Consider the following 12,099-nt stretch of genomic DNA (forward strand, 5'->3'; position numbering starts at 1 on the left):
TTCAACACTTGTTTCTTTTTAACTTTGTCTCTTAAATATGAAAATTATATCCGAGGGGGATATTTTGGAAGTCTCTGTTCCCCTTACCTTTAAAATGCAAACATACATTTTTTGAGCTGTTGAGAAAAAAACAACCAAGTCATAGATTGTTGGCACTTTGTATGTGGAGTGGAATACACAGATATTTCTCGCTAAACGTGATCTCTAGCAGAAACCAATTTCAACACACAAGTTAAGGACCAGCAGTTGGAGAGAAAATGTACAGCACTCGCCTAATGCATTATCGTTCTGAGTTAAGCACCACAGTTTTGTTTTAAGTGTTAGGCAGCCAAAACAGAAAGCCATTTTGCACACAGTATATTCTCTGCAATTATTTATTTAATTATGTGTTTGATCATTCATACAATTGTCTAAATCGCATAAGAGCGCATCAGTAACTTGCTCTACGTCTCTCAAGGCGGCAAAAGAACAAATGGAGGCCGATACAAATTCAATTCAATCATGGCTGATATATATCTTAAACTTGTTTTTGTGACCCTTAAAATTTCTCCTTTTTTTTTATTCCATGTAAACCAATGAGTGGGTCTGCTCCTGGGCCTGGCCAGGCTGGCGACAAACAGGTCCAGGCAGCTGGACATTTCTGCTGACAGCCTGCTGCACTTTCATGGTTATGTTTGTGCCTGGGTGTCCTTGGAGAGGGGGCATATGGTGTTCATCAATGTCCTCAATGCCTTTAGGGGGCTGTAGCCACCGCAAGGGGTGGTGTACTTTGTCGCCTCCCCATTCCTTACCAATTCTATTTTGATTTAATCCTGCCGTCCCCCTTCACTTTCTTCACGTAAGCGTTGCCTTTACTGGGCTTTGCTCGTTACTGGCTCCCTGGCCATATGAGTGTTTCCCTGTACATTGTGTCTTTTTACTGAGTCATTATACTTACACACACACACACACACACACACACACACACACACACACACACACACACACACAATACAGATGTTGTGGGGAAAATAATAAGCACTATTGCTGTGAAGTGGGGAAAAAAAACTCAAAAAAAAGGGATTCAGAATCTCCTCAGTTCAAGGACTGAGAAAATATAAGTCAATGGAATAACCTCCACTCAGAGAAAATATGGAACCTCAAGTTTTAAGCATATTCAAGACGGAGTTTGATAGATTCCCAAGGTGTGAATGGACATTGGGATAGTGCAGATGTTGAGCTAGATGATTGGCCATGATCTGAAGGCATTGTGAAACAAGCTCAAGGGGTTGAATGGCTAGTTTCTGCTCCTATTTTGCTAGAAGCATTGATGTCGGACATCTCATTCTCAGTCAATTTTTTGGTAAAAGGCTCTTCTGTAGTGATTTGTCTGACAGCAATGAATGAAATCACGTCTGCTAAGCTTTGCATCTCTATGTCGGTCGATGCCACATCTCTTGTAAACTTCACCCTCACACTTTGAACCCTGTCCCCTAGTAATTGACCCCAACAACCTGGGAAAATAAACCTCATACTCTCTTCAACTCTATCCATGTCATTTACAATCTTATGCACTTCTATCAGCTCAACCTCCTGCGTTCCAGTGAAAATAAACCCAGTCTTCTTCATAGCTAAAACCCATACCACGCAACATCCTGGTAAACCTTTTCTATGCCCTCTCCAAAGGATCCACATCCTTCTATTAGTGTGGTGACCAGAACTTTATGCAATAGTCCAAGTGTGGACTAACTAAAGATGAATGAAATTCCCATGTGTTCTTCATCTTGATGTGCTGCTGAATGATATTTACAGAGTCTGCTGATCTAAAGAAAACATTAATTTCAGCTTAGAGCTGTCATCTAGAACTATTGCTTTGTCATCTGAGTTCTGTGTGAGTCAGCAAGTTCACTTGACATTGCATGACTTCTATCATGATGCATCCTGTCCCATTCACACAGTCAGACGTAATCCCTTCTCCTCCCAGTTTCCATGCTTCTATCCTCTCCCAGGTCTGGAATTCCATGATCGTTGTTGCAAATATGCCCACTGAGAAACTAAGATATCCAAAAAGGAAAGTCCCAGATCCAATCCCTGTTGCCTTGCTGGCAATACCATGAACACCATAAAACATCAACTTGACTCTAATAATGAATGGTGTTTGACTTTGGCTGTATTCAAATATCTGAAGAAGCAGTGAAAATTGTTGGCCAAAATCTCCATATCATGTAATATCTTGTACATTTCCTGCCTGGGTATCTTACTTCCCTCTGTTCATTTCTGCTGAATGATGTGGAGTCTCAAAGTTTTGGGTTATATGCTGAAGATAGGCTCTCTGTGCCCAGCGTAAGTGTCAGGGAAGTGGGGTGAGCCTGCCTCTGAGTGGCTCATTCAATTTGCTCTACATTTTCACCTACTGGGCTCTTATAGCCCTCTGCACAAGGAGGTGTTACTTAAAGATCTACCAGTTGGAAGAGGCCAACAAATCAGCAGGGACATGCGGCAGTGTCGTCAGGGGTGGTGCTCACTGCCAGTACTGCAGGAGGCCCATGAGGAATAGCTGACAGGTTCACCTCAAGACAGAATCAAATCTAGAATCTCATTGGTGCTGGGCTGAAAGATCTGTTGAGGAGATTGCCAATGAGTTGGACAAGAGCAGGGGTTTTGGGACAGAAAACTGTATGGGAAAAGGAGGGGCAGCAGAACAGGGCTGGATCTATGGAGATCAGGGTGGGGATGTCAGGGACAGAAGGAAGACAGAGCCCCTGAACCCCTCTCCAACTTTCAGTGGTCAGCAGGCCAGAGGGGGGAACATTAGGCAATGCCTTTGAGGGAGCATGGATTGTGAGTTCACTTGGGTTTCAGGTGGGTCACCTCTGCTGCCAGTCATAAAAATGAGGTGCAGCCAACTAACTGGCGCCAAAAACGTGGTGACCTATTTTATCGGTCCGTTTGCCTGTTTGCCCAGGTCCTGGAGGCTGAAGGAGAGAGAGACGGGGAGAGAGAGAGAGAGAGAGAGGGTTTGTTAGCTTGGTTGGCCAAGACAGCTGATTCACATTACTGCTAACGGCATAGGTTCAATTCCCATACCAGCTGAGATTACCACGAAAGTCCCAGTTTCTCAAGCCCTCCCCTCACTGAGGTGTGGCAATGCTCAGATTAAACTACTACCAGTTGTTACTGTCTCCAGTGAGAGAGCAGCCCTGTGGTCCTCTGGGTCTTTGGTAACATTGCCTTGCAGTCTCGTAGTATCCAGCGAAATTTTTCCCATCCAATTGTGCAATTGTCAGCCATCACAGTTACAGGCTGCGTCCACCAGGTGACACTGTAGAGTGAAGTTCTGAAGATTCTCCATCTGTTGCCATCTTGCTCATGAGAAAAAATGAGATTCATCAATCTTGCGAGCACAATTATGGGCTATTTACTGGTAGCATCAGAGTTAGAGTCTAACTCTAATAAATTGGAATGGATTCAATCCCATCAGTACCAAATTGCCCCAAAGAACCACAGCTTAAAGTCCTTATTCCTTAGGGAAATATTGCAACTAAGTGATAGTGTTCGCAATGAGGAGGCCACTAAAAATTATGTTATTGTCACTCGGGATCAATGAGAAGTCCCTGTGAGTGCAGCTCCCCATCTGTGGAGAAGAAAATAACTCATTCCTTCTGAGTGAATTGTAGCCCCATCTGCATCAATATTTGCAGCATTGCACATAAAACAGTGCCAAACATTACATGAATCAGCTGGATGTTCCAAAGTGTAAAAGAACCTCAGATTATACATGGACACTCTCATGTGTCTTAAAGTGTCACTTTGAATTGACTGAAATTGACTATTGGATTACTTGACCAGCCAATAGGGACCAACTGCTTGACTAGACACGTTGGGAAGGCCTATTGCATTGAAGCATAGAAACGGAGAAGGTAGGGCCAGGAGCCATTTGACCATTATTCAATATGATCATGGCTGATCATCAAGCCCAACACCATTCCCCATATCCCTTGATCCCTTTAGCCATGAGAGCTATATCGAACTCTTTCTTAAAAACACATAGATAACAAAGTGTGGAGCTGGCTGAACACAGCAGTCCAAACAGCATCTTAGGAGCACAAAAGCTGACGTTTTGGGCCTAGACCCTTCATCAGAAAAGGGTCTAGGCCCGAAATCTCAGCTTTTGTGCTCCTAAGGTACTGCTTGGCCTGCTGTGTTCATCCAGCTCCCACTTTGTTATCTCGGATACTCCAGCATCTGCAGTTCCCATTATCTCTTGAAAACACATCATGTTTTGGCCTCAACCACCTTCTGTGGTAGTGAATTCTGTAGTGGGTTCACCACTCCCTGAATTAAGAAATTTTCTCTCATCTCAGCCCTAAAAGGTTTACCACTTATACTTAAACTATAACTCCTGTTTCTCGGCTACCTCACTATTAGGGACATTCTTCCAGCATCTGAGCTGTCTCGTTCTATTAGCATTTTACAGGTTTTGATGACATCCCCTCCCTTGTTCTTCTAAATTCCAGTGAATACAATCCTAACAGACTCAATCTCTCCTCAATAGTCAGCCCTGCCACACCAGGAGTTAAATCTTTGTTGCACTCCCTCACTAACATCCTTCCTCAGGTAGAGTGAACAAAATTGCACACAATATTCCAAATGTGATCTCACTAACGCCTTGTATAATTGCAACAAGACATCCTTGTTCTATCAGTTCACACTGGATGGGAGACCAGAGCATGGAGGGGGAGCAGTTTGCCACTCTAAAACTGATGGTCATGGGGTAACAAGGTGTCGAGCTGGATGAACACAGCAGGCCAAGCAACATCAGAGGAGGAGGAAGGCTGACGTTTCGGGCCAAGGGGTGTGATGCCTGGCCAATGAAAGGTATATAAAAGGTACTGGGTGAAATCTGTTTGGAATGTTCCAGTCAAGCATTGTAAGTGTGGAGCAGCTACTAACACACACTTACCAGGAGATAGCGAGGAAGGTAGCAGGGATGACAAATAATTAGGCAAGTTGGTCCTGTCGAGATACTTGTCCTTTCCCTGCTATCTCATTAATTAAGTGGTAAGCAACAAGTCTGAAAATAAATCCAATTCCCAAACCACTTTCAACAGCACCTGTTCAACAGCACCGGACTCACCCACATTGATATGTACCTGGAGTCACTTTTAGACCAGTTCAGAATGGTAGACTTCCTTCATGAAAGTCTCAGTGAACTGGATGCATTTTGACAAATGTTCTAGGCAGTTTACCTTTGCTAAGACTAGCTTCCATATTTCAAGGATTTTTTAAAAATTGGTTTACATTTCGTCAACTGCTGTGGAGGGGTTTGACTCCCAATGATCTCAAACGTCACCAAGAGACCGTCAATTACTAATACGTAAATGTAAAGTTGCCAGAGTTCCATAAGGGCTTCAGAGAGCGAGAGATGAGTGATGCTGGTTTAACCTGAGGGCCACCACACTTCAGGCGAGGAGAGAGCTTTGAGAAGCAGACTCCTTCACGTTAACTCCATCCCATGTGGGGATTGAAGCCACACTGTCGACCTCACTCTGCGTCGCAAAGAAGTTATCCAAGCTGCCTGAATCCCACATGCCAAGTCCAGCAACATCGCACAATCACATCCCCCATGCTTTTGGACGAGGTTGTTATGGTGATGAAATGGGCACGATGTCAGGAACTCACCTCAAATGGGATGCTATAGTTGCAAATGGTTTGTTTTGACCTTAGACCTTGGCCAATAAGCACTACAGAGGCAAAAATTAATCTCAGAAGATTAATTCCCTGTTTCTTTGCTATGATCAAATGGCAGAACAGACTCAATGGGCCAAATAGCCTAATTCTGTTTGTGTATCTTATGGCTCTATAGACTGTATTAACTAAGCCCTATTTAATGTGACATGCTGAAACCTTCATCTACCAATTGCCATCCCGTGGGGTCCTTTGATGTGATATAAACTGCAAAGATGATAAATCCATTTATCAATTTAAGGATCATGGAGTGCGGGTGAAAGCAGTAATTGGCTCCACAATCTGATCCATAAAGTCCGCAGGTTAATAGATATCAGAGCGACAAGCAATGCAGCAATAGGAGACATGTTCTCTTTCTTCTTGTAAAGAGCCGGATGAAATTATTAGCTTAAAGGGCTCGTCAAGACTGTGGTAATATGAGGACAAGTCTGTTCCTTGCCATGGGGTGACAGTTTTATGCATAAAAACTTTGCGGAACATTGCCCTCCTGTTGAGAAGATGAATTAGCCCTGATTTATTTCCACGCATATTATCAGCCCTACTGTTACTCTTTGTGTCCCTTCTTAATTTGTGAATTGTAGTCCCCTTGTCCCTCTTGCCGGCCTATTACTTGGTTACAGTTCAATTTAAGACGGTTGTAACTGTTCAACATAAAGCAGATATCTCTTTTAAAAGACTGACTATAAATTGTTCCATAAAATGTTTATGGATGTGAGTCTGGGATTACATTATTGGGCACTGCTATTTCAGGTTAGATGAAAGGCATTCTTAAACTTTAACATTGTTCCTTCTCTTGATCTTGGAATCTCAAAGACAATTCTTTTTGCCCTCTCTCTCAATGATTCACCTTTCCATTGCATTTCTGTGTCCAATCATTGTTTTAGAAAATTATTTATTGACAAACGAGTGAGTTTTTCTGCTTCAATTGCTTTTATAGTTATGGGCGGGAGAGGATTAAAAGACCAGGCTACAATTGCTGGAAGTGGGAAGTGAAAGTTGAAAACACTGAATTCAGAGAGGTGCATCAGAAAAGAGAGGATGAGCAATTAAACCATAAAAACCATAAAATACAGGAGCAGAATTCAGCCCATCAAGTCTGCTTTTCCATTTGATCATGGAAGATATGTTTCTCAACCCCATTCTCATGCCTCCTCCCTGTGACCCTTGATTCCCTTACTAATCAAGAATCTACCTATTTCTGTCTTAAATACAGTCAATGACTTAGCCTCCACAGTCTTTATCGGCAGTGGGTCCACAGATTCACCACCCTCCGCCTGAGGAAATTCCTTCTCATCTCAGTTCTAAAGATTGTCTCCCCATTCCGAATCTGTGCCTTCGGGTCATCGTCTCTCCTACTAGTGGAAACGACTTTGCCACATACACTATATTCAGGCCTGAATTGTATGTTAAACTTAAAAGAACTGAACTAGAATTCCCAAGTCCATTTGTATTTTAGATTTCCAAAAGCTTCCCCCCTTTAGAAAATAGTCTATGTCTCTATTCTTATACCAAAGTGCATAACCTCACACTTTCCCACTTTGAATTAATATTTGCCACTTCTTTGACCGCTCTCCTTCCCTGGTCAACTCCTTCTTTGCAGCCTCCCCTTTTCCTCAGCACTATCTCTCCTTTTCCCTGCTTGAGCCCTCTATCCAAATCCATCACCAAAGTTCTGACTGAACAGACAATGTGCAAAGTACTCTTTCTGATGTTAATGTTTTGGATGGAAATTCATTAGCGTAACCCCAGTGAAAGATTTAAATCTGGGACAGTTATCTATCTTTGGTTAGATGCTGTGATAAGGCACTGGTCATTTTCCTCAAATTCAGTTTTTACTCATCAAACTTGTGACTCATCCACTCTTAAATCAAGGCATTTGTTGTCTCTAGTTGACTGACACAGCAATAGAATTGAAATGAATCAGCTTTATTGTCACACCCTGACATGAGTACCCTGAAATGTTGCAAGTTGCTGCCTACAGTGCCCTCTTAGGTATAAAGGTACCTAGGTACAGTTACTTGAGCACAAAATCAGAACAAAAAAATAGAACTGCAAAGAAATAAAACGCCCAGCATTGCAGGCTTCAAAAGTACATAATCACGGAAAAAAGTTAGAAGAGAAATGAAGTGAGTTCATTGTAACAGCCCTTCCACCACAGTATAATAAGCAAAAGGAAAAAATACCAGGAGAGAAATGAGTCCATTTCATGGCTCTGGGATCAAGGAGCCATAGCCACTCCTCCCCCTATTTGAATTATTAGGGAGGAAGCAATGGCCCAGTAGTATTGTCGCTGGACTGTTAATCTAGAGACCCAGATAACATTCTGGGGACCTGGGTTCAAATCCCGCAACGGCAGATGGCGGAATTTGAATTCAGTAACAATATCTGGAATTAAGAATCTAACGATGACTGTGAATCCACTGTTGATGTCAGAAGAACCCATCTGATTCACTAATGTCCTTCAGGGAAGGAAATGGCCATCCTTACCTGGCCTGGCCTACACGTGACTCCAGACTCACAGCAATGTGGTTGGCTCTGAACCCACCAAGTTCAATAAGGGATGGGCAATAAATGCTGCCCAGGCAGCAATGCCTTCATCCAGTTAAAGAATAAAGGAAAAAAAAAAGTCCTGTGCTGGATCCTAAAATGCCAAAGAAGAAGCATGAAGTCACAGACCACGCTGAAGGCACCACAAGGTGACCCAGACCGGCGCTGACAAAAAAACACCACCGAAACTGCCAAAAGGAGTCCCAGGCCAGTCTTTGGAATCCTGCGCGCAGACCCACTTTACCTTCATGATCTTATTAAATGGTGGGGCAGGCTTGAGGGGCCAGATGCCTACTCCTGCTCCTAGCACTTATGTTCAAAGCCAGCACCTCGTCGAAGGACCCACAAGGAGCTGCCAGATCCACAACACATTCTCCCCTACAGCAGCCTCTCAGAGGAACCCTCCTTTACCTGAAGTGGCCAGAAAGAGGTAAGATCAACTTGATGTTAAAGATGCGGCAGGCCTGATGAGAGAAGCAGATGGAGCAGCAGCCCAAACAATAGATGGGAGAATGCAGCAGGCTAGCAAAAGACCACAGATATGCAAAACTAACAAAATCCAATGCTTTTAATGGAGCAGAAGAGGTATAGGCACTTTGTAATCCTCATCACTCTTGCAGTTACAGCACTGCAATTTCCTTCCGACAAATGGAAGCCAGCAGAGAACAACTAACAACATCCTTCCAATTCACGGTCAGAGACTTTTTTGCTTCACATTATCGAAATAAATAAGTCAAAGAAATCAGATGGGGTGGAGAAATAAGGAGAACTGTACAGTAAATGTACATCTAAGTAATTCATTTGAGTATATACATTACTGTTAATAATTGCTTATGAGAAATGTTTGAGAAAGAGTGCTATGAAAGTACATTTGGATCCGAGAGCATCATTGTGATGATATCATAGAGTTTCACATCATTGAATATAAACAGCAGAGTTTGTGTGGATGAGGAGAGCAGAACAGGAGCATGAATTCAGTAAAAATATCTGGACTTTCGATATGGTTCATACCACAACAGCTGAATGAAATTAGGTTCAAATCATGGCTATTGAGTGTAAAGGGTGACAAAAAAGTGACTAGTGGTTAGTGTTGTTATGGGGATGGAGCATGGAGAAATACTCCTCAGAGGGTTGATGTTGACTCAATGGGCCGAATAGCCTGCTTCTACACTTTAGGGATTCTACAAAACTATAATCAAATTTTTGTAAAGATGCACTAAAGTTTGCTAATGCCCTTTTAGGAAAGGAAGTCTTTCACCCTTAGACAGTCTGGTCTCTATGTGGCATCAAGCCCACAACTATATAGTTGGCTCTTAATTGCTGTCTGAAATCTAGCAAGTCACACCATCCAAGGAGCAGGTGGAAATGGGCAACAAATGCTGGCCTTGTTAGTAATACGCACATCCCATGAAAGAAAAAAAAGTAAATTGACAATGTCCCAGGGCCAGTCATGCTCCAATCAGCCAACTGAGCTTCTACCAAGAATCAGATTGGCTCAGTGGTTAGCACTGCTGCCTTACAGTGCCACGGGCCCAGGTTCGATTCGACCCTCGGGCAACTTTCTTTGTGGAGTTTGCACATTCTCCCCGTGTGTCTGCGTGGGTCTCCTCCAGGTGCTCCAGTTTCCTCCCATAGTCTAAATATGTGCAGGTTAGTTGGATTGGCCATGAAAAGTTGCCCGTAGCGCTGAGGGATGTGTAGATTAGGTGGGTTATAGGAGGATGGAGCTGCGTGAGATCCTCTGAGAGTCGGTGTAGACTTATTGAGCCAAAGGGCCTGTAATTCTGCAATCTCTAGGTCTGAACTCATCTTAGTTCCAATTGGGCCACCAGGTGGGAACATTGAAATGAACTTCTAAAAACATTCCTGGGTTGAGTTAAGCTAATTTATAATTTCTCAGATCTCCTGAGGTGATCTGGAAAAATATCTGCTTGCAAAATATCCCTTTCCCTCCGTCCTTGAAAATGCATTACAGTGCATTGGCTGTGGGATTTTCTGAATCATCTTTACAAGGCACCTTTTCTTTTCATTTTTTTTGGCTCAGGAAATCTATGTAGCCCTTAAAGGGCTTAAAGGGAGTTATCTCACCTGTATCACCAAAAAGCTGAATTCCCTGAATATTTCTCAGCTACCTGACAGGTCAGTGTCATTCTGATAAATAGGCAATACATCATTGCAGAGAGTTGAAGGCAATATGTCACAGATTTTAGGAATGCATAATACTCAAACATTACTTTTTCAGGGTGGGGGCATTTTATTTGATTGAGTCTGTCTATTAGCAGAGATGCCACGGCGATGCTCTATTGCCATGTCCAATCAGTATTGCTGTGCCAGAGATTATTGTTTGAATGAGATGCTGCTCATTTGGTCCCATCACCTTCTCGTGTCACATGACCCATTATCGAAAGAAGAGCACGTTCTCATGGTGCTCCCTGGACAAAGTTTCTCTAACAGCCGATGCTTGCAGGGAATTTTCGAGGTGGATTTTAGAAGGTGCGATGGCCCCCACAAATTAGCACCATCTGCAACCCCCCTTCCCCTTCATGTCCTGGGTAATGTCAGCTGATGAGGAAATGTTGCTCCACACCAATAAATGTTAATAAGCAGGATTTCTAACTCCTGCTCGATTAAGTTCCAAGTGTCAAACCGATCGATCCCTACAAATGGTGGGGAAGTTTTCCTAAATAACAATGCTTTTGTGCTCCTGAGATGCTGCTGGGTCTGCTGTGTTCATCCAGCCTCACATTTTATTATCTTGGATTCTCCAGCATCTGCAGTTCCCATTATCACAGTCCCTGGAGTTTGGTGACCTTTTTTTAGATAAACGTGGACTATCATGTAAATGTATAGAAGTAAAAGTATTTTTAATTCTGTATTGTACATTGACTCTCAAAGCTTGAGTCTGTCAGTCTAGTTGGCTAGTTTGTAATGCAGAGCGATGCCAATAGCATGGATTCAATTCCTACACAAGAACTGAGGTCCTGCTTTTTCAACCCTAGCCCTAGCCTGGTGATCATCACTAACCATCTTTCTCTAGTGAGAGAGCAGCCCTATGGTATTCTGGGACTGCACCAACTTTGCCTCAGCTTTGACATTCCTCAAGTATTTTGGTCCAGCTGTGCCACCAGCAACCTCTGCCCTGGATGCGGTACCAGTACTCATAATGCATGCTGATTGTGACTTGTCTGCAGCATCCTATCCAAGCTGAAATGTTAGTAGACCAGTAATCCAAAGGCCTAGGCTACTGCTCTGGGCACATTTGCTTTGATTTATTGTAGTCGCACGTACCAAGGTAGAGTGAAAAGCTTTGTTTTGTGAGCAGTGCAGGCAGGTCGTAGCAAAAAAGGACATACAGATCATAGGGTGTCGAGATAGAATGGGCATACAGGTTACACTGCAAAGCAAAATCAACATTAAGGAGATCAACATGGGTTTCCAATTGTTGGTTGAAATTAAATGCAAGTATTAAAACCTGAAATTGGAAGCACATCTGTAGTTGTCAAAAGCCCATCTAGTTCATTAATGTTCTTTATGCATTAATGCCATTTTACCTTGGTCTAGCTTATGTGTGACTCCAGATCTACTGCAAAGTGATTGACTTTTAACTGCTCTTTTGAGTAACCTCGCAAACCATTCATCTCGAAGGCGATTACAGAAGGGTAACAATTGCTGGACTTTTCAGTGATACCACCTCCTATGGAAGAACAAAAAATATCTTGTTCCTTTCTGTTGCTCACTTAACAAAAACCTGCTGAGGTAAAAATTGTCTCTCACCCATATGCATGGACTGTTTTACAAAAACAAGTTATTCGCTAAATAAAACCA

This window comes from Stegostoma tigrinum, chromosome 8 (genome assembly GCF_030684315.1).
Source record: "Stegostoma tigrinum isolate sSteTig4 chromosome 8, sSteTig4.hap1, whole genome shotgun sequence".
Taxonomy (NCBI): domain Eukaryota; kingdom Metazoa; phylum Chordata; class Chondrichthyes; order Orectolobiformes; family Stegostomatidae; genus Stegostoma; species Stegostoma tigrinum.